The 22,207-nt window shown below is 46.4% G+C and overlaps 14 non-coding genes and 2 pseudogenes across 14 annotated transcripts; 6 read left to right on the forward strand and 10 right to left on the reverse strand.

Moving 5' to 3' along the window:
• Positions 1-4,246: 4,246 nt before the first annotated feature.
• On the reverse strand, positions 4,247-4,409 carry LOC135041217 (U1 spliceosomal RNA). Its single transcript, XR_010234925.1, has one exon. It is a non-coding gene; the product is annotated as a U1 spliceosomal RNA (small nuclear RNA).
• A 152-nt stretch (positions 4,410-4,561) lies between these two features.
• Positions 4,562-4,725, reverse strand: LOC135041171 (U1 spliceosomal RNA). The gene has a single exon (XR_010234888.1). It is a non-coding gene; the product is annotated as a U1 spliceosomal RNA (small nuclear RNA).
• A 675-nt stretch (positions 4,726-5,400) lies between these two features.
• LOC135041212 (U1 spliceosomal RNA) lies at positions 5,401-5,563 on the reverse strand. Its single transcript, XR_010234921.1, has one exon. It is a non-coding gene; the product is annotated as a U1 spliceosomal RNA (small nuclear RNA).
• A 152-nt stretch (positions 5,564-5,715) lies between these two features.
• On the reverse strand, positions 5,716-5,879 carry LOC135041252 (U1 spliceosomal RNA). The gene has a single exon (XR_010234955.1). It is a non-coding gene; the product is annotated as a U1 spliceosomal RNA (small nuclear RNA).
• Positions 5,880-6,553: 674 nt separating this feature from the next.
• LOC135041184 (U1 spliceosomal RNA) lies at positions 6,554-6,716 on the reverse strand. Its single transcript, XR_010234900.1, has one exon. It is a non-coding gene; the product is annotated as a U1 spliceosomal RNA (small nuclear RNA).
• Positions 6,717-6,868: 152 nt separating this feature from the next.
• On the reverse strand, positions 6,869-7,032 carry LOC135041275 (U1 spliceosomal RNA). Its single transcript, XR_010234978.1, has one exon. It is a non-coding gene; the product is annotated as a U1 spliceosomal RNA (small nuclear RNA).
• Positions 7,033-7,625: 593 nt separating this feature from the next.
• LOC135041231 (U1 spliceosomal RNA) lies at positions 7,626-7,753 on the reverse strand (annotated as a pseudogene).
• A 144-nt stretch (positions 7,754-7,897) lies between these two features.
• LOC135041242 (U5 spliceosomal RNA) lies at positions 7,898-8,013 on the forward strand. Its single transcript, XR_010234946.1, has one exon. It is a non-coding gene; the product is annotated as a U5 spliceosomal RNA (small nuclear RNA).
• Positions 8,014-8,295: 282 nt separating this feature from the next.
• Positions 8,296-8,411, forward strand: LOC135041245 (U5 spliceosomal RNA). The gene has a single exon (XR_010234949.1). It is a non-coding gene; the product is annotated as a U5 spliceosomal RNA (small nuclear RNA).
• A 286-nt stretch (positions 8,412-8,697) lies between these two features.
• LOC135041247 (U5 spliceosomal RNA) lies at positions 8,698-8,813 on the forward strand. The gene has a single exon (XR_010234951.1). It is a non-coding gene; the product is annotated as a U5 spliceosomal RNA (small nuclear RNA).
• Positions 8,814-14,184: 5,371 nt separating this feature from the next.
• TRNAN-AUU (transfer RNA asparagine (anticodon AUU)) lies at positions 14,185-14,258 on the reverse strand. The gene has a single exon. It is a non-coding gene; the product is annotated as a tRNA-Asn (tRNA).
• Positions 14,259-15,562: 1,304 nt separating this feature from the next.
• On the forward strand, positions 15,563-15,726 carry LOC135041233 (U1 spliceosomal RNA). The gene has a single exon (XR_010234937.1). It is a non-coding gene; the product is annotated as a U1 spliceosomal RNA (small nuclear RNA).
• Positions 15,727-15,878: 152 nt separating this feature from the next.
• Positions 15,879-16,020, forward strand: LOC135041193 (U1 spliceosomal RNA; annotated as a pseudogene).
• Positions 16,021-16,712: 692 nt separating this feature from the next.
• Positions 16,713-16,876, forward strand: LOC135041189 (U1 spliceosomal RNA). Its single transcript, XR_010234904.1, has one exon. It is a non-coding gene; the product is annotated as a U1 spliceosomal RNA (small nuclear RNA).
• Positions 16,877-21,721: 4,845 nt separating this feature from the next.
• On the reverse strand, positions 21,722-21,884 carry LOC135041196 (U1 spliceosomal RNA). Its single transcript, XR_010234908.1, has one exon. It is a non-coding gene; the product is annotated as a U1 spliceosomal RNA (small nuclear RNA).
• A 152-nt stretch (positions 21,885-22,036) lies between these two features.
• On the reverse strand, positions 22,037-22,200 carry LOC135041172 (U1 spliceosomal RNA). Its single transcript, XR_010234889.1, has one exon. It is a non-coding gene; the product is annotated as a U1 spliceosomal RNA (small nuclear RNA).
• Between the last annotated feature and the right edge of the window lie 7 nt (positions 22,201-22,207).

Here is a 22,207-nt window from a genome sequence, read left to right on the forward strand (position 1 = left end):
ATTTGTGATTTTGAAGAACGCACAGTTCTTTGCTGTGCTTTTGCCAGCTTAAGTCTTTTCATTTTTCTAGCGAGAGGCTGAGTGCTTCCATCCTCATGTGAAGCTGAACCACTAGCCATGAACATAGGCCAGGGCCTCAGCCGTTCCTTGCCACTCCGTGTGGTAAATGGCATATTGGCAAGTTTACGCTTCTCCTCCGACGATTTTTATTTAGATTTTTGAGTCCTTTTTTTACTGATCTTTTGTGTTTTGGATTTTACATGCTCTGTACTATGACATTGGGCATCGGCCTTGGCAGACGACGTTGATGGAATTTCATCGTCTCGGCCATGACTAGTGGCAGCAGCTTCAGCACGAGGTGGAAGTGGATCTTGATCTTTCCCTATTTTTGGAACCTCAACATTTTTGTTCTCCATATTTTAATAGGCACAACTAAAAGGCACCTCAGGTAAACAATGGAGATGGATGGATACTAGTATACTTATGGATGACGAGTGACTGACGACACAGAGGTAGCTACAGCCGTGGACTACCGTACTGCGTCTGCTAGTATAGAGATGATAATTAATGATATAAAAAAATATATATATAACTACTGTAGGTATATATAATATAATGACGGACCTGGTGGACACTGTCAGCAGACTGCTAAACTACTAGTATGAAGAAGATAGAAAAAAACTTGCACCACAGGTAGGTAGGTATACAATTATGGACGAGCACTGACGACACAGAGATAGCCACAGCCGTGGCCTACCGTACTGCGTCTGCTAGTATAGAGATGATAATTAATGATATAAAAAAAAATATATATAACTACTGTAGGTATATATAATATAATGATGGACCTGGTGGACACTGTCAGCAGACTGCTAAACTACTAGTATGAAGAAGATAGAAAAAAAAACCCACCACAGTTAGGTATACAATTATGGACGAGTGACGACACAGAGGTAGGTACAGCCGTGCACTACCGTACTGCGTCTGCTAGTATAGATAATATACTAAATATATTACTACTGTAGGTATATAATATAATGACGGACCTGGTGGACACTGTCAGCAGACTCCTAAACTACTAGTATGAAGAAGATAGAAAAAAAAACCCCACCACAGGTAGGTATACAATTATGGACGAGCACTGACGACACAGAGGTAGGTACAGCCGTGGACTACCGTACTGCGTCTGCTAGTATAGATAATATAATAAATATATTACTACTGTAGGTATATAATATAATGACGGACCTGGTGGACACTGTCAGCAGACTGCTAAACTACTAGTATGAAGAAGATAAAAAAAAACCCCCACCACAGGTAGGTAGGTATACAATTATGGACGAGCACTGACGACACAGAGATAGCCACAGCCGTGGACTACCGTACTGCGTCTGCTAGTATAGATAATATAATAAATATATTACTACTGTAGGTATATAATATAATGATGGACCTGGTGGACACTGTCAGTAGACTCCTAAACTACTAGTATGAAGAAGATAGAAAAAAAAAAACCACCACAGGTAGGTAGGTATACAATTATGGACGAGCACTGACGACACAGAGATAGCCACAGCCGTGGACTACCGTACTGCGTCTGCTAATATAGAGATGATAAAGATGAAAAAAAAAATATAACACTACTGCAGATAAATATTTATATAATATATGTATGACGGACCTGCTGGACACTGTCAGCAGAATGCGTTTATAGAATAAAAAAAAAACACCACAGGAGTGTTTAACTTTTTCAGGCAGACAATATACTGGTGGTCACACTGGCAGCAAAAGTGTGCACTGTACTCCTGCTATAACTGCTCCCCAGTCTCCCCCACAATTAAGCTGTGTGAGCAGTGAGCACTCAGCACAGTCAGATATACATAGATGATATATCATGCAGCACACTGAGGCTGAGCACAGATATGGTATGTGTATCGTTTTTTTTCAGGCAGAGAACGGATTATAAATAATAAAACTGGTGGTCACTATCAGCAAAACTCTGCACTACTGAGTACTCCTGACAAGTTCAACTGCTCCCCAAATTAGTAGTAAATCAAATGTCACTCGTCTCTATCTTCTAATCTAAACGGAGAGGACGCCAGCCACGTCCTCTCCCTATCAATCTCAATGCACGTGTGAAAATGGCGGCGACGCACGGCTCCTTATATAGAATCCAAGTCTCGTGAGAATCCGACAGCGGGATGATGACGTTCGGGCGCGCTCGGGTTAACCGAGCAAGGCGGGAGGATCCGAGTCTGCTCGGACCCGTGCAAAAAAGGGTGAAGTTCGGGCGGGTTCGGATTCCGAGGAACCGAACCCGCTCATCTCTTATGGCCACCCAGCATGACGCCTCCCTTCTTGACCATGCTGTAATTGCAGTCGCACTGCAGTTCAGCGTGATCATAAAAAATGGTGTAGCCTCCTGCTGGTGCAGACTGTATGTGCGCGCAGGAAGCCGCCACCATTTTTGTGATCACAGCGGCTGAATGTGATGTCATACAGCCGCTGTGACCACGCCCCCTGTGTCTCCTCCATTGCAGACCCCATTTTGAAGCCTTGCCCCCGCACCGCTCCATCCCTGACTTGGAAATGGAGTGTTGCTGACCCCCCTCTCCCCCCCTGCCCCGATTGACAGGCAGAGGCGATCGCATTCTCTGCGGGGTGCCGCAGAAAATGCAGGCACATGCGTATGCTCTTAGCAATTTTTGCAGTTGGATCACTTATTGTGATTGCAATCCAACCTGAATCAGGCCCTATTACCTATCACAATGCGCTGCGGGCAGTACAAAATTGGTTTAATATAGGAGAAAAACCCCCAGACCTGTGCTCCTTAACTGTACCTGGTGGCTAGTGGAGCGGCTGCCCAGTAATCAGTGTCCACGCCAGTGCGCACACGGTCCACCCCCTACGGCCACGCTCCCCTTCATCAGCGGCCTCGTGATCCGGAAGGGCGGTGTGTGTGTGACTGACCTTAGGAAGAAACCGGAGCCTCCGCTGCAGTGACCCAGCAACCAGGGCACGGGAGTATACAGCGCCGCTGGGAGTGATGAAGCTGCAGTAAAGATGTCTATTAGACCTAGCCTGCTGCAGCCCTTGTAGATTCTCATAAAACAAGTTCTTCTTTTCTTGTCAAAATGAATAGCTAAGAATAGGCTGCCTGAGGCAGGCCCCTGTTAAGTGGCCTGCTACTGAAGGCACCAACTACAAACTGAGCTCCCTGTTCATGGAAGCGGAGTTATAGAGGAGGATGCACTGAGCATCTTGGGAACAGTCAAAAGCTTTGAGCCGGTTGGTGCCTCAGATCAAGATCCTACTCTACACCCCAATGTGAATCCTTGTGGAGTCCTGTGTACCCCACAGAAGAAATTAATGTGTCACACCCATTGGCAGCAACCTTAGAATAGCTGCTGATGGGCACAATTGAGAAAGGAAGGGGGGGGGGGACATTTGAATCCAGCACATAGATGCAATTCAAATATGTAATTTGTACCTTCCTATTTTAAAATATAATGGATGAACTTCACCCTGTGAGAACAATCTTCATGATCAAGAGATCTCATATGCAAAATAAGTATGAGTTGGGATAGGGCTGGGGAGGGTGGCTGCTCGGCCCCTCCCCCGTCAAGTTAAGGAGATTCAACTGAGGAAGCACAAGGGAACTCTCGTCTGGGGACAACAACTGCAGGGAGACCACATCTTTTCAGATGAACATGGGAGGGCAGAAGGCTGCCTAATACTGAAGCACCATCAAATATCAAACCATATGCAACAACTAGTACAAGCATTCCTGGGGGAAGGTCTGCAGCAGACGGATTTGCATACGGTGATGTCATCCAAGCAGTGGGCCAAAGTTGGCTGGAACCCTCATTTGCATATGAAAAGAGAAAAGGGGCATGCAGGGCATGGCGGCCTTTTGCGGTGCTTGGATGACCCCTAGTTCGCATTAAACACCCCCACCCTCCTTTGGTGTTGGGCTCATGTTGGCTATGCCCCAGCCCCTGAAGCATTCAAGCTGATTTCTTGCAGCAGCTGGGCACTGTAACAGCTCCAGAGCTGCTCTGTAAGGCAACTAAAAGGGTGTGGGCCCTGCAGCACTACCTGTAGTTCGCATTGTGTGTTGGAAGGCACAAAGTAAGCAGACGGGAGAAGTCAGGATAGTGCGCAAGGGCATAGAAGGCAGTGGCTCCAGAAAAGAGAAGTGGAAACAGACAGCAAACTAGGCTGGAGAGAGACCTGAGACAAAGAGATCTGAATTATACGAGAGCCGACCAGGGGAAACACAAATTATGCAATCAAGTTTCCCACATTTGGGGAAATCGCAGGAGCAGCACACCCAGAGTGCAATGGGTGAGCCTAGCCCTGGGAGAAGCACCTTCATGATCATAGTATCTCATCTGGCAGGTAAGTAGGAGTTGGGCTAGAGCTGGGGAGGGTCACTGCTCGGGCACCCCCCTGTCAAGTGAAGGAGATCCAACTGAGGCAGCACAAGGGAACTCTCGAAAGAAGAACAAGGCTAGAGGAATATATGAGACAAAGAAATCTGACTTTTACCAGAGCTGACCAGAGGAAAACACAAACACAGTCCCCCACTACCACAAAAAATGCAGGCGAGTTTCCCACATTTGGGGAAATCACAGGGGTCAGCATACCCAGAATGCAATGAATGAACCTCACCCTGGGTGAACAATCTTCATGACCATGGTGTCTCCTATGCAAAATAAGTATGATTTGGGATAGGGCTGGGAGGGCCGCTGCTCAGGCACATCTCTGTCAAGTAAAGGAGATTCAACTGAGGCAGCACAAGGGAACTCTCATCTGGGGACAACAACTGCAGGGAGAACACATATTTTCAGATGAACATGGGAGGGCAGAAGGCTGCCTAAAACTGAAGCACCCCCAAACAACAAACCAAATGCAACAACTAGTGCAAGCATTCCTGGGGGAAGGCCTGCCGCAGATGGATTTGCATATGGTGATGTCATCCAAGCAGTGGGTCAAAGTTGGCTTCAACCCTCATCTGCATATGAAAAGAGAAAAGGGGCGTGCAGGGCATGGCGGCCTTTTGCGGTGCTTGGATGACCCCTAGTTCGCATTAAACACCCCCACCCACCTTTGGTGTGGGGCTCATGTTGGCCATGCCCCATCCCCTGAAGCATTCAAGCTGATTTCTTGCAGCAGCTGGGCACTGTAACAGCTCCAGAGCTGCTCTGTAAGGCAAGTAAAAGATTGTGTGGGCCCTGCAGCACTACCTGTAGTTTGCATTGTGCATTGGAAGGCACAAAGTAAGCAGACGGGAGGAGAAGTCAGGATAGTGCACAAGGGTATAGAAGGGAGGGGCTCAAGATAAAAGAAGTGGAAACAGACAGCAAACTAGGCTGGAGAAAGACCTGAGACAAAGAGATCTGAATTATACGAGAGCCGACCAGAGGAAACACAAATTATGCAGTCAAGTGTCCCACATTTGGGGAAATCGTAGGAGCAGCACACCCAGAGTGCAATGGGTGAGCCTTGCCCTGGGAGAAGCAACTTCCTGATCATAGTATCTCACCTGGCAGGTAAGTAGGAGTTGGGCTAGAGCTGGGGAGGGTCGCTGCTCGGGCACCCCCCTGTCAAGTGAAGGAGATCCAACTGAGGCAGCACAAAGAAACTCTCGAAAGAAGAACAAGGCTAGAGGAAGATCTGAGACAAAGAAATCTGACTTTTACCAGAGCTGACCAGAGGAAAGCACAAACACAGTCCCCCACTACCACAAATAATGCAGTCGAGTTTCCCACATTTGGGGAAATCACAGGGGTCAGCATACCCAGAATGCAATGAATGAACCTCACCCTGGGAGAACAATCTTCATGACCATGGTAACTCCTATGCAAAATAAGTATGATTTGGGATAGGGCTGGGGAGGGCCGCTGCTCAGGCACATCTCTGTCAAGTAAAGGAGATTCAACTGAGGCTGCACAAGGGAACTCTCATCTGGGTACAACAACTGCAGGGAGAACACATATTTTCAGATGAACATGGGAGGGCAGAAGGCTGCCTAATACTGAAGCATCCCCAAACAACAAACCAAATGCAACAACTAGTAAAAGCATTCCAGGGTGAAGGTCTGCAGAAGACGGATTTGCATACGGTGATGTCATCCAAGCAGTGGGCCAAAGTTGGCTGGAACCCTCATCTGCATATAAAAAGAGAAAAGGGTTATGCAGGGCATGGCGGCCTTTTGCGGCACTTGGATGACCCCTAGTTTGCATTAAACACCTCCACCCTCCTTCGGTGTGGGGCTCATGTTGGCTATGCCCCAGCCCCTGAAGCATTCAAGCTGATTTCTTGCAGCAGCTGGGCACTGTAACAGCTCCAGAGCTGCTCTGTAAGGCAAGTAAAAGGGTGTGGGCCCTGCAGCACTACCTATAGTTCGCATTGTGCGTTGGAAGGCACAAAGTAAGCAGAAAGGAGGAGAAGTCAGGATAGTGCGCAAGGGCATAGAAGGGAGCGGCTCAAGAAAAGAGAAGTGGAAACAGACAGCAAACTAGGCTGGAGAGAGACCTGAGACAAAGAGATCTGAATTATACGAGAGCCGACCAGGGGAAACACAAATTATGCAGTCAAGTTTCCCACATTTGGGGAAATCGCAGGAGCAGCACACCCAGAGTGCAATGGGTGAGCCTTGCCCTGGGAGAAGCACCTTCATGATCATAGTATCTCACCTGGCAGGTAAGTAGGAGTTGGGCGAGAGCTGGGGAGGGTCGCTGCTCGGGTACTTCCCTGTAAAGTGAAGGAGATCCAACTGAGGCAGCACAAGGGAACTCTCGAAAGAAGAACAAGGCTAGAGGAAAATCTGAGACAAAGAAATCTGAGTTTTACCAGAGCTGACCAGAGGAAAGCACAAACACAGTCCCCCACTACCACAAATAATGCAGTTGAGTTTCCCACATTTGGGTAAATCACAGGGGTCAGCATACCCAAAATGCAATGAATGAACCTCACCCTGGGAGAACAATCTTCATGACCATGGTATCTCCTATGCAAAATAAGTATGATTTGGGATAGGGCTGGGGAGGGCCGCTGCTCATGCACATCTCTGTCAAGTAAAGGAGATTCAACTGAGGCAGCACAAGGGAACTCTCATCTGGGGACAACAACTGCAGGGAGAACACATTTTTTCAGATGAACATGGGAGGGCAGAAGGCTGCCTAATACTGAAGCACCCCCAAACAACAAACCAAATGCAACAACTAGTACAAGCATTCCTGGGGGAAGTTCTGCAGAAGACGGATTTGCATACGGTGATGTCATCCAAGCAGTGGGCCAAAGTTGGCTGGAACCCTCATCTGCATATGAAAAGAGAAAAGGGGTGTGCAGGGCATGGCGGCCTTTTGCGGCGCTTGGATGACCCTTAGTTCGCATTAAACACCCCCACCCTCCTTCGGTGTGGGGCTCATGTTGGCCATGCCCCATCCCCTGAAGCATTCAAGCTGATTTCTTGCAGCAGCTTGGCACTGTAACAGCTCCAGAGCTGCTCTGTAAGGCAAGTAAAAGGGTGTGGGCCCTGCAGCACTACCTGTAGTTTGCATTGTGCATTGGAAGGCACAAAGTAAGCAGACAGGAGGAGAAGTCAGGATAGTGCACAAGGGTATAAAAGCGAGTTTCCCACATTTGGGAAAATCACAGGGGTCAGCATACCCAGAATGCAATGAATGAACCTCACCCTGGGAGAACAATCTTCATGACCATGGTATCTCCTATGCAAAATAAGTATGATTTGGGATAGGGCTGGGGAGGGCCGCTGCTCAGGCACATCTCTGTCAAGTAAAGGAGATTCAACTGAGGCAGCACAAGGGAACTCTCATCTGGGGACAACAACTGCAGGGAGAACACATATTTTCAGATGAAAATCTTGGTCATGCTCTGGTTTCTCTTCAGAACGAACAAATCTTTCGCCTTTTACTAAAGATTTCTGTGGAGAGGAGCAAAACCGAGTTTTATCTCAATCTTTGCATGCCCCATATTATTGGGGTTTCTTTTATCAGTTTAAAGACAGAACGAGTGTGCTTTCTTGTTAGCTTTAATGTAAGCTCATTTGCATAGAAATGACAGTAAATGTTTGTTTCTTTTCAAACAGAACTTTCTTGACCATGCTACTTGCTTGAAAGATCTGGGAGCACATGGAATACAGTACAAACCATGCTTATAGCAAGGAGAAGCCAGGTGAGAAATCTGCTTTCTTTCAAGTTGGGCGCTCACTTTGATCTGAATGAGGACTGCTGGCACAGCATTTAGGCGACAGGTGGAATCTTGGTCATGCTCTGGTTTCTCTTCAGAACGAACAAATCTTTCGCCTTTTATTAAAGATTTCTGTGGAGAGGAGCAAAACTGAGTTTTATCTCAATTTTTGCATGCCCCATATTATTGGGGTTTCTTTTATCAGTTTAAAGACAGAACGAGTGTGCTTTCTTGTTAGCTTTAATGTAAGTTTATTTGCATAACAATGACTATAAATGTCTGTTTCTTTTCAAGCAGAACTTTCTTGACCATACTAATTGCTTGAAAGATCTGGGAGCACATGGAAAAGAGTACAAACCATGTTTATAGCAAGGGGAAGCCTGGTGAGAAATCTGCTTTCTTTCATTCAAATTGGGTGCTCACTTTGATCTGAATGAGAACTGCTGGCATGGCACTCAGGCGACAGGTGGAATCTTGGTCATGCTCTGGTTTCTCTTCAGAACTAACAAATATTTCGCCTTTTATTAAAGATTTCCGTGGAGAGGAGCAAAACTGAGTTTTATCTCAATTTTTGCATGCCCCATATTATTGGGGTTTCTTTTATCAGTTTAAAGACAGAACGAGTGTGCTTTCTTGTTAGCTTTAATGTAAGTTTATTTGCATAACAATGACAGTAAATGTTTGTTTCTTTTCAAACAGAACTTTCTTGACCATGCTACTTGCTTGAAAGATCTGGGAGCACATGGAAAACAGTACAAACCATGCAGTATCACAAGAGCCTTTATTTGATCTTTCATGAAGATAGAGCAGAATTGAGGACACGTCAACAATTTCTGCCGAAGGTGGTTCATCTTTCCACATGGTGCCTTTGGCCACTGACACCTTCGTTGAGTCAAAGTCTCTGGCTGTGGTCAGAACTTTGAAAATTTATGTCACCAGAACGGTTCAGATTAGGAAAACAGAGGCTCTGTTTGTCCTGTATGCTCCCATCAGGATTGGGTGTCCTGCTTCCATGTAGACCATTATGCGCTGGATCTGTGGTAAGATTCAGCATGCTCGTTCCACGGCAGGATTGCCGTTACTGAAGTAGGTGAAGACCCATTCTACTAGAAAGGTGGGTTCATCCTTGGCAGCTGGTCGGGGAGTCTCGGCATTGCAACTTTGCCGAGCAGCTATTTAGTAAACACTTTTGCTAAGTTTTACAAGTTTGATACCTTGGCTGATGATAACCTTAAGTTGGGTCATTCGGTGCTGCAGAGTCGTACGCACTCTCCCACCCGTTCAAGAGCTTTGGTATAACCCCATGGTTCTTAATGTGACCCCAGCATCCTCTAGGTCGTATGAGAAAATAGGATTTTAATACCTACCGGTAAATCCTTTTCTCTTAGTCTGTAGAGGATGCTGGGCACCCGTCCCAGTCCATACTGTGTCTGCAGTTATTACTTGTGGTTATACACATGTTGTGTTATGGTTCTGGTCAGCTTTTTGCTGCAATTGTTCATGCCGTTGGCTTGTGTTCTGTTGAATGCCACTTTCTGCGGCATGCTTAAGGTGTGAGCTGGTAAGATGCTCACCTTAGTTTAACAATAAATCCTTTCCTCGAAATGTCCGTCTCCCTGGGCACAGTTCCTATAACTGGAGTCTGGAGGAGGGGCATAGAGGGAGGAGCCAGTTCACACCCTTTGAAAGTCTTAAAGTGCCCATGTCTCTTGCGGATCCCGTCTATACCCCATGGTTCTTAATGTGACCCCAGCATCCTCTACGGACTAAGAGAAAAGAATGCCCTTGCGCACTATCCTGACTTCTCCTCCCGTCTGCTTACTTTGTGCCTTCCAACGCACAATGCGAACTACAGGTGGTGCTGCAGGGCCCACACCCTTTTACTTGCCTTACAGAACAGCTCTGGAGCTGTTACAGTGCCCAGCTGCTGCAAGAAATCAGCTTGAATGCTTCAGGGGATGGGGCATGGCCAACATGAGCCCCACACCAAAGGAGGGTGGGGGTGTTTAATGTGAACTAGGGGTCATCCAAGCACTGCAAAAGGCCGCCATGCCCTGCATGCCCTTTTTCTCTTTTCATATGCAGATGAGGGTTCCAGTCAACTTTGGCCCACTGCTTGGATAACATCACCGTATGCAAATCCGTCTGCTGCAGACCTTCCCCCAGGAATGCTTGTACTAGTTGTTGCATATGGTGCTTCAGTATTAGGCAGCCTTCCGCCCTCCCATGTTCATCTGAAAAGATGTGGTCTCCCTGCAGTTGTTGTCCCCAGACGAGAGTTCCCTTGTGCTTCCTCAGTTGAATCTCCTTAACTTGACGGGGGAGGGGCTGCCCGAGCAGCCACCCTCCCCAGCCCTATCCCAACTCATCCTTATTTTGCATATGAGATCTCTTGATCATGAAGATTGTTCTCACAGGGTGAGGTTCATCCATTATATTTTAAAATAGGAAGGTACAAATTACATATTTGAATTGCATCTATGTGCTGGATTCAAATGTCCCCCCCCCCCTTCCTTTCTCAATTGTGCCCGTCAGCAGCTATTCTAAGGTTGCTGCCAATGGGTGTGACATATTAATTTCTTCTGTGGGGTACACTGGACTCCACAAGGATTCACATTGGGGTGTAGAGTAGGATCTTGATCTGAGGCACCAACCGGCTCAAAGCTTTTGACTGTTCCCAAGAAGCTCAGTGCATTCTCCTCTATAACCCCGCTTCCATGAACAGGGAGCTCAGTTTGTAGTTGGTGCCCTTCAGTAGCAGGCCGCTTAACAGGGGCCTGCCTCAGGCAGCCTATTCTTAGCTATTAATTTTGACAAGAAAAGAAGAACTTGTTTTATGAGAATCTACAAGGGCTGCAGCAGGCTAGGTCTAATAGACATCTTTACTGCAGCTTCATCACTCCCAGCGGCGCTGTATACTCCCGTGCCCTGGTTGCTGGGTCACTGCAGCGGAGGCTCCGGTTTCATCCTAAGGTCAGTCACACACACACCACCCTTCCGGATCACGAGGCCGCTGATGAAGGGGAGCGAGGCCGTAGGGGGTGGGCCGTGTGCGCACTGCGGTGGATACTGATTACTGGGCAGCCGCTCCACTAGCCACCAGGTACAGTTAAGGAGCACAGGTCTGGGGGTTTTTCTCCTATATTAACCCAATTTTGTACTGCCCGCAGCGCATTGTGATAGGTAATAGGGCCTGATTCAGGTTGGATTGCAATCACAATAAGCGATCCAACTGCAAAAATTGCTAAGAGCATACGCATGTGCCTGCATTTTCTGCGGCACCCCGCAGAGAATGTGATCGCCTCTGCCTGTCAATCGGGGCGGGGAAGGGGGGGAGAGGTGGGTCAGCAACACTCCATTTCCAAGTCAGAGATGGAGCGGTGCGGGGGCAAGGCTTCAAAATGGGGTCTGCAACAGAGGAGACACAGGAGGCATGGTCACAGCGGCTGTATGACATCACATTCAGCCGCTGTGATCACAAAAATGGTGGCGGCTTCCTGCGCGCACATACAGTCTGCCCCAGCAGGAGCCTACACCATTTTTTATGATCACGCTGAACTGCAGTGCGACTGCAATTACAGCATGGTCAAGAAGGGAGGCGTCATGCTGGGTGGCCATGCCCTGTCACTGTGCAGGAGCCAGCACCGCTCACACACTAGTCCCCGGGTGCAGCCCCCAACCCCCGGGACACCCGGAGCAACAAAATGTAGATTCAGGCCACCAGGCCACGCCCCTACCTATGAAACCATGCCTCCTTTTTACCATTGCGCTGCTTATCTGCGCGCACTGCATTACAATCTCCCTCGCCACCTCTCTGGGTGTCACCAGTGATAGTGACACCTCTGCCATGCTTGTAGCAGCTGGTCCTAAGATCTACGCCTCAAACCCTGAGTGTTTGCCCTTGTGACTTGTTGATCATCATAGCGAAGCAGATGCTTACAGAAAACTGCAGGGGCTTAGATTGAAAATAAAAAAATTGATGGGTATAAGGTAGAGAGGAGCAGGTTCGGTTCTCCGAGAACCGAATTCCCCACAAACTCCACGTGGTTTACACTGGTCCAAGGCAGGCTCGGTTGTTCCCGCCTGACTCGGAAAACCTGAACAAGGGAAAATGTCATCATCCCGCTGTCGGATTCTCGCGAGATTCGGATTCCATATAAAGAGCTGCGCGTTGCTGCCATTTTTACTCGTGCATTGAAGAGAGAGCGGAGAGGACGTGGCTATGTTCTCTCAGTGGAAATCTCAATATCAGTGCTCAGTATCAGTGGTTACTTATTGCTGCTCAGTAATACTAGTAGTGTGTCTCTCCTGCTCAGTGTCAGTTCTCAGTAGTATCCTCATCAGTGCTCAGTATCACTGCTCATTGTCTTGTGCTGCATTGTGGTGCTCAGCATACTACAGTACATTACTAATAGTCCAGTGCTGCATCTTGCTGCTCAGTGTCAGTTCTAGTATCCTCATCAGTGCTCACTATCACTGCTCATTGCATTGTGGTGTTCTGTATACTACAATAACATAGTAATATAGTAACATAGTTTTTGAGGTTGAATAGAGGCAAATTGCCCATCGTGTTCAACCTGTTTTAAGTTGTGATGATTCTACATACTTGCTGAATAATGTTTTATGACTAGTTAGCTACTATAACTCATGTTACCCCCGGATTAACCATGTTGATATTTTAAGTATTATAACCTTGGATAGCTTTTTCATTCAGAAATGTATCCATTCCTTTTTTAAATCCAATTACAGAGTCCGCCATTACCACCTTCCCTGGCAGGGAATTCCACATCCTGATTGCCCTAACAGTGAAGAATCCTTTCCTCCATTGCGTTCTGAACTTTCCTCCAGTCGCAGCGAGTGACCACGTGTTCTTTTAATAAATAATTCCTCTGATAACTCTTTGTTATGTATCTTTACATATTTGAAGATATTAATAATATCTCCTCTTAGGCACCTCTTTTCTAGTGTATAAATATTCAGCCTAGTAAGTCTTTCCTTATAGTCAAGTACTTTTAGGCCTTTAATCAATTTAGTCTTCAGGATCTCTTACACTTCCATGAGCAGCAGAGTAGTGCAATGGAAGCATGCTGGGCCCATACCCCAGAGGTCGATTGATCGAAACTATCCTCTGCTATGTGCATTTTTTTTTTTATAATTAAAGTAATCAAAAACTGGGATTGATATTTTGGCTCTTTTATTTTTACTTAAAGTACAATAACTTTTATCATTTTAATTTGTTTTAATAGTATATTGACAGCATTGTTTTCTTTAAAAAATCCACTTAATTTTCTTTACCCTATTACTGAAATGGTAATTGACAAAAACAAACTACATTGTCACCAGAAGAGCAATGCAAAATGTACAAGTGATATATGAAAATCATCTTCCATCTTGAATTTCAATGATGCATTGGGACAACAATTTGTGAGAAACATCTTCACCCATAAAGAAAGATTTTCTTAATTCCTTACCTGTGTGCTGATTAGATATCACCTTGTTTTCACATTAAACAGACTTCCCCATGAGGAAGCAGCAATGATGCAGTGACGTTTCCTGGTGTCAACCTGTATTATTTCAGTAGACATTGAAATGAGGATGCATCTTTGATGCCTTTCCAATGAAGCAAGTTTAATTCAGTAATAGGTGAAAAACCATTCCTACAAAGGTGTTAATCAGAGACTTGGCTTTGTGGACACTTTTCAGAGAGCAAATTTGTTAGCATAAACATAAAATCAGAAAATGAAGAGCTGTTTAATCACTCAATTGTACTTTTCTGCCAGCATAATTTTTTTTCTCTGCAACCCACTGCTAAATTGTGCTTCCTAGCTGTTTTTTTATAAAATCACTTAATCAAATCTAACTCTGATTACATCAGAGAAGGCCAGGTACCCTACACCATAAGGGGGGTTTTTGAAATTTTGACTTGTCTACTTAAAGATCACCAAAATCTGATTACAAGGTCAATTACATCCCTGGGTGGGATTGAACCACCAACCTTTTGGTTAATAGCCAAACATGCTAACCGATTGCGCCACAGAGACACCTTGCAAAAGTCAATACTGACAAAGGCTAATAAGCATTCATCTAGAACGTTTCCTAGAAAAACTTTAAAAAGTCAATAATCTGGAGAATTTTTGTAAGAAACACATTGGTACTTTCCCATGATGAGTGAGTGCTTCAGGATTTCTTGCACTTACATGGGCTATTAACCAAAAGGTTGGTGGTTCAATCCCACCCAGGGATGTAATTGACCTTGTCAACAGATTTTGGTGATCTTTAAGAAGACAAGTCAAAATTTCATACCCCCTCTTATGGTGTAGGGTACCTGGCCTTCTCTGACGTAATCAGAGTTAGATTTAATTAAGTGATTTTATAAAAAACAGCTAGGAAGCACAATTTAGCAGTGGGTTGCAGAGAAAAAAATAACATTTTAAACCTACCGGTAATTTTTTTTTCTCGTAGTCCGTAGAGGATGATGGGGACTCCGTAAGGACCATGGGGGATAGACGGGCTCCGCAGCAGACATGGGCACTTTAAGAAAGACTTTTGATCTGGGTGTGCACTGGCTCCTCCCTCTATGCCCCTCCTCCATACCTCAGTTAGAGAAACTGTGCCCAGAGGAGACGGACAGTACGAGGAAAGGATTTTTGTTAATCCAAGGTCAAGATTCATACCAGCCACACCAATCACACCGTATAACTTGTGATATACTACCCAGTTAACAGTATGAAAACAACATAGCATCAGTCCAAGACCGATGAAAACTAACATATAACCCTTATGTAAGCAATAACTATATACAAGTCTTGCAGAAGTAGACCGCACTTGGGACGGGCACCCAGCATCCTCTACGGACTACGAGAAAAAGATTTACCGGTAGGTTTAAAATCTTATTTTCTCTTACGTCCTAGAGGATGCTGGGGACTCCGTAAGGACCATGGGGATTATACCAAAGCTCCCAAACGGGCAGGAGAGTGCGGATGACTCTGCAGCACTGATTGAGCAAACAGGAGGTCCTCCTCAGCCAGGGTATCAAACTTATAGAACTTTGCAAAGGTGTTTGAACCAACTTTGACCCACTGCATGGATGACATCACCATATGCAAATCCATCTGCGGCAGGCCTTCCCCCAGGAATGCTTGAACTAGTTGTTGCATTTGGTTTGTTGTTTGGGGGTGCTTCAGTATTAGGCAGCCTTCTGCCCTCCCATGTTCATCTGAAAATATGTGTTCTCCCTGCAGTTGTTGTCCCCAGATGAGAGTTCCCTTGTGCTGCCTCAGTTGAATCTCCTTTACTTGACAGAGATGTGCCTGAGCAGCGGCCCTCCCCAGCCCTATCCCAAATCATACTTATTTTGCATAGGAGATACCATGGTCATGAAGATTGTTCTCCCAGGGTTAGGTTCATTCATTGCATTCTGGGTATGCTGACCCCTGTGATTTCCCCAAATGTGGGAAACTCAACTGCATTATTTGTGGTAGTGGGGGACTGTGTTTGTGCTTTCCTCTGGTCAGCTCTGGTAAAAGTCAGATTTCTTTGTCTCAGATCTTCCTCTAGCCTTGTTCTTCTTTCGAGAGTTCCCTTGTGCTGCCTCAGTTGGATCTCCTTCACTTGACAGGGGGGTGCCCGAGCAGCGACCCTCCCCAGCTCTAGCCCAACTCCTACTTACCTGCCAGGTGAGATACTATGATCATGAAGATGCTTCTCCCAGGGCAAGGCTCACCCATTGCACTCTGGGTGTGCTGCCCCTGCGATTTCCCCAAATGTGGGAAACTTGACTGCATAATTTGTGTTTCCCCTGGTCGGCTCTCATATAATTCAGATCTCTTTGTCTCAGGTCTCTCTCCAGCCTAGTTTGCTGTCTGTTTCCACTTCTTTTTTCTTGAGCCCCTCCCTTCTATACCCTTGTGCACTATCCTGACTTCTCCCGTCTCCTTACTTTGTGCCTTCCAACGCACAATGCAAACTACAGGTAGTGCTGCAGGGCCCACACCCTTTTACTTGCTTTACAGAGCAGCTCTGGAGCTGTTACAGTGCCCAGCTGCTGCAAGAAATCAGCTTGAATGCTTCAGGGGCTGGGGCATAGCCAACATGAGCCCCACACCGAAGGAGGGTGGAGGTGTTTAATGCGAACTAGGGGTCATCCAAGCGCCGCAAAAGGCCGCCATGCCCTGCACACCCCTTTATTCTTTTCATATGCAGACGAGGGTTGAAGCCAACTTTGACCCACTGCTTGGATGACATCACCATATTCAAATCCATCTGCTGCAGGCCTTCCCCCAGGAATGCTTGCACTAGTTGTTGCATTTGGTTTGTTGTTTGGGGGTGCTTCAGTATTAGGCAGCCTTCTGCCCTCCCATGTTCATCTGAAAATATGTGTTCTCCCTGCAGTTGTTGTCCCCAGATGGGAGTTCCCTTGTGCTGCCTCAGTTGAATCTCCTTTACTTGACAGAGATGTGCCTGAGCAGCGGCCCTCCCCAGCCCTATCCCAAATCATACTTATTTTGCATAGGAGATACCATGGTCATGAAGATTGTTCTCCCAGGGTGAGGTTCATTCATTGCATTCTGGGTATGCTGACCCCTGTGATTTCCCCAAATGTGGGAAACTCGACTGCATTATTTGTGGTAGTGGGGGACTGTGTTTGTGCTTTCCTCTGGTCAGCTCTGGTAAAAGTCAGATTTCTTTGTCTCAGATCTTCCTCTAGCCTTGTTCTTCTTTCGAGAGTTCCCTTGTGCTGCCTCAGTTGGATCTCCTTCACTTGACAGGGGGTGCCCAAGCAGCAATCCTCCACAGCTCTAGCCCAACTCCTACTTACCTGCCAGGTGAGATACTATGATCTTCACTGTTAGGGCAATCAGGATGTGGAATTCCCTGCCAGGGAAGGTGGTAATGGTGGACTCTGTAATTGGATTTAAAAAAGGAATGGATACATTTCTGAATGAAAAAGCTATCCAAGGTTATAATACTTAAAATATCAACATGGTTAATCCAGGGGGAACATGAGTTGTAGTAGTTAACTAGTCATAAAACATTGTGAAGGCAGGGGAGAAGAACAAGCGCCATATGGTGTAGTATTTTGAATAAATTGGAGTGATAGATAGGTATATACGAAGTAAGTACCGGATAGATTCTTGAGATTAGGCCTGTCTGTCTCACTAAATTCTTTGTGGCTGTTCCCCACCTAGGAGACAAAAGATCATCGCCATATGGTGTAGTAACCTCAGATATATCTTGGGGTACCCTCCCCTCTATTTCATGCGTACCAAAAGGAAAATTCAATATAGCATATAGGATATATTTATATCCAGGTAGATCAAGTCGGTCCAATATGATGTAATGGCTGAATCAGTCGACTGTTGCTGCCTTATATAGTATTATCAATAAAAAATTTTAATCCACAAAATAATAATACAAATTCAGATAAAAAATAAATAAAACAAATCAGAAAATCTTAGCTGATTGGTGTAGGCAGTAGTTAGGTCAGTCTCAACGCGTTTCGCCTCCAGGGCTTCCTCAGGAGAATACATCATATCAAAAGATACACATATTTATAGTGCTTTCAGTTTCATTTTGGCCAGCACTTCCGGTTCGCGTCATTTCCGGAACCGGAAGTGCTCGGTCCGACTTACATACTAAATGCATATGTGGCTTGATATTTAACATTAGATTGCATTGGTGGTGCAGTGTTAATATAAATTTTAGATCAGTCTGTATAAGTAGCGCAAGACGGACATAGAGTCCGTTTGCTCCGTGAAACCGGAAGTGACGCGGCTCGTCCCGGCCACTGCCGCGTCACTTCCGGTTTAGGTTAGAACCGGAAGTGCTGGCCAAAACGAAACTGAAAGCACTATAAATATGTGTATCTTTTGATATGATGTATTCTCCTGAGGAAGCCCTGGAGGCGAAACGCGTTGAGACTGACCTAACTACTGCCTACACCAATCAGCTAAGATTTTCTGATTTGTTTTATTTATTTTTTATCTGAATTTGTATTATTATTTTGTGGATTAAAATTTTTTATTGATAATACTATATAAGGCAGCAACAGTCGACTGATTCAGCCATTACATCATATTGGACCGACTTGATCTACCTGGATATAAATATATCCTATATGCTATATTGAATTTTCCTTTTGGTACGCATGAAATAGAGGGGAGGGTACCCCAAGATATATCTGAGGTTACTACACCATATGGCGATGATCTTTTGTCTCCTAGGTGGGGAACAGCCACAAAGAATTTAGTGAGACAGACAGGCCTAATCTCAAGAATCTATCCGGTACTTACTTCGTATATACCTATCTATCACTCCAATTTATTCAAAATACTACACCATATGGCGCTTGTTCTTCTCCCCTGCCTTCACAGAATTTCATGACTGAACATACCCAAGTCATATTCTGAAGAACTGAGCAGCCACCAAAGAAGTTTGGAGAGGTGTTTTCTGACGGAGCATCCACAACTGACTGAATCCAAACAGTAGAACCTGTTTGACGACCCTTTGCTTTAAAGGAATATTTGGACGCGAGACTAAGCGCACTGACCTTAAAAAAACTCCCAGTCATAAAACATTATTCAGCAAGTATGTAGAATCATCACAACTTAAAACAGGTTGAACACGATGGGCAATTTGCCTCTTTTCAACCTCAAAAACTATATTACTATATGTTACTATATTACTATGTTACTGTAGTATACAGAACACCACAATGTAATGAGCAGTGATAGTGAGCACTGATGAGGATACTAGAACTGACACTGAGCAGCAAGATGCAGCACTGGACTATTAGTAATGTACTGTAGTATGCTGAGCACCACAATGCAGCACAAGACAATGAGCAGTGATACTGAGCACTGATGAGGATACTACTGAGAACTGACACTGAGCAGGAGAGACACACTACTAGTATTACTGAGCAGCAATAAGTAACCACTGATAATGAGCACTGATATTGAGATTTCCACTGAGAGAACATAGCCACGTCCTCTCCGCTCTCTCTTCAATGCACGAGTAAAAATGGCGGCAACGCGCAGCTCTTTATATGAAATCCGAATCTCGCGAGAATCCGACAGCGGGATGATGACATTTTCCCTTGTTCAGGTTTTCCGAGTCAGGCGGGAACAACCGAGCCTGCCTCGGACCAGTGTAAACCACGTGGAGTTCGTGGGGAATTCGGTTCTCGGAGAACCGAACCCGCTCCTCTCTACCTTATACCCATAATTTTTTTTATTTTCAATCTAAGCCCCTGCAGTTTTCTGTAAGCATCTGCTTCGCTATGATGATCAACAAGTCACAAGGGCAAACACTCAGGGCTTGAGGCATAGATCTTTGGACCAGCTGCTACAAGCATGGCAGAGGTGTCACTATCACTGGTGACACCCAGAGAGGTGGCGAAGGAGATTGTAATGCAGTGCGCGCAGATAAGCAGCGCAATGGTAAAAAGGAGGCATGGTTTCATAGGTAGGGGCGTGGCCTGGTGGCCTGAATCTACATTTTGTTGCTCCGGGTGTCCCGGGAATTGGGGGCTGCACCCGGGGACTAGTGTGTGAGCGGTGCTGGCTCCTGCACAGTGACAGGACATGGCCACCCAGCATGACGCCTCCCTTCTTGACCATGCTGTAATTGCAGTCGCACTGCAGTTCAGCGTGATCATAAAAAATGGTGTAGCCTTCTGCTGGTGCAGACTGTATGTGCGCGCAGGAAGCCGCCACCATTTTTGTGATCACAGCGGCTGAATGTGATGTCATACAGCCGCTGTGACCACGCCCCCTGTGTCTCCTCCGTTGCAGACCCCATTTTGAAGCCTTGCCCCCGCACCGCTCCATCCCTGACTTGGAAATGGAGTTTTGCTGACCCCCCTCTCCCCCCCTGCCCCGATTGACAGGCAGAGGCGATCGCATTCTCTGCGGGGTGCCGCAGAAAATGCAGGCACTTGCGTATGCTCTTAGCAATTTTTGCAGTTGGATCGCTTATTGTGATTGCAATCCAACCTGAATCAGGCCCTATTACCTATCGCAATGCGCTGCGGGCAGTACAAAATTGGTTTAATATGGGAGAAAAACCCCCAGACCTGTGCTCCTTAACTGTACCTGGTGGCTTGTGGAGCGGCTGCCCAGTAATCAGTGTCCACGCCAGTGCGCACACGGTCCACCCCCTACGGCCACGCTCCCCTTCATCAGCGGCCTCGTGATCCGGAAGGGCGGTGTGTGTGTGACTGACCTTAGGAAGAAACCGGAGCCTCCGCTGCAGTGACCCAGCAACCAGGGCACGGGAGTATACAGCGCCGCTGGGAGTGATGAAGCTGCAGTAAAGATGTCTATTAGACCTAGCCTGCTGCAGCCCTTGTAGATTCTCATAAAAAAAGTTCTTATTTTCTTGTCAAAATTAATAGCTAAGAATAGGCTGCCTGAGGCAGGCCCCTGTTAAGTGGCCTGCTACTGAAGGCACCAACTACAAACTGAGCTCCCTGTTCATGGAAGCGGGGTTATAGAGGAGAATGCGCTGAGCATCTTGGGAACAGTCAAAAGCTTTGAGCCGGTTGGTGCCTCAGATCAAGATCCTACTCTACACCCCAATGTGAATCCTTGTGGAGTCCAGTGTACCCCACAGAAGAAATTAATGTGTCACACCCATTGGCAGCAACCTTAGAATAGCTGCTGACGGGCACAATTGAGAAAGGAAGGGGGAGGAACATTTGAATCCAGCACATAGATGCAATTCAAATATGTAATTTGAACCTTCCTATTTTAAAATATAATGGATGAACCTCACCCTGTGAGAACAATCTTCATGATATAGAGATCTCATATGCAAAATAAGCATGAGTTGGGATAGGGCTGGGGAGGGTGGCTGCTCGGGCAAGCCCCTCCCCCGTCAAGTTAAGGAGATTCAACTGAGGAAGCACAAGGGAACTCTCGTCTGGGGACAACAACTGCAGGGAGACCACATCTTTTCAGATGAACATGGGAGGGCGGAAGGCTGCCTAATACTGAAGCACCATCAAATATCAAACCATATGCAATAACTAGTACAAGCATTCCTGGGGGAAGGTCTGCAGGAGACGAATTTGCATACGGTGATGTCATCCAAGCAGTGGGCCAAAGTTGGCTGGTACCCTCATCTGCATATGAAAAGAGAAAAGGGTTATGCAGGGCATGGCGGCCTTTTGCGGCGCTTGGATGACCCCTAGTTCGCATTAAACACCTCCACCCTCCTTCGGTGTGGGGCTCATGTTGGCTATGCCCCAGCCCCTGAAGCATTCAAGCTGATTTCTTGCAGCAGCTGGGCACTGTAACAGCTCCAGAGCTGCTCTGTAAGGCAAATAAAAGGGTGTGGGCCCTGCAGCACTACCTGTAGTTCGCATTGTGCGTTGGAAGGCACAAAGTAAGCAGACGGGAGAAGTCAGGATAGTGCGCAAGGGCATAGAAGGGAGCGGCTCAAGAAAAGAGAAGTGGAAACAGACAGCAAACTAGGCTGGAGAGAGACCTGAGACAAAGAGATCTGAATTATACGAGAGCCGACCAGGGGAAACACAAATTATGCAGTCAAGTTTCCCACATTTGGGGAAATCGCAGGGGCAGCACACCCAGAGTGCAATGGGTGAGCCTTGCCCTGGGAGAAGCACCTTCAAGATCATAGTATCTCACCTGGCAGGTAAGTAGGAGTTGGGCTAGAGCTGGGGAGGGTCGCTGCTCGGGCACCCCCCTGTCAAGTGAAGGAGATCCAACTGAGGCAGCACAATGGAACTCTCGAAAGAAGAACAAGGCTAGAGGAAGATCTGAGACAAAGAAATCTGACTTTTACCAGAGCTGACCAGCGGAAAACACAAACACAGTCCCCCACTACCACAAATAATGCAGGCGAGTTTCCCACATTTGGGGAAATCACAGGGGTCAGCATACCCAGAATGCAATGAATGAAACTCACCCTGGGTGAACAATTTTCATGACCATGGTGTCTCCTATGCAAAATAAGTATGATTTGG

This window comes from Pseudophryne corroboree, unplaced genomic scaffold, assembly GCF_028390025.1.
Source record: "Pseudophryne corroboree isolate aPseCor3 unplaced genomic scaffold, aPseCor3.hap2 scaffold_796, whole genome shotgun sequence".
NCBI lineage: Eukaryota > Metazoa > Chordata > Amphibia > Anura > Myobatrachidae > Pseudophryne > Pseudophryne corroboree.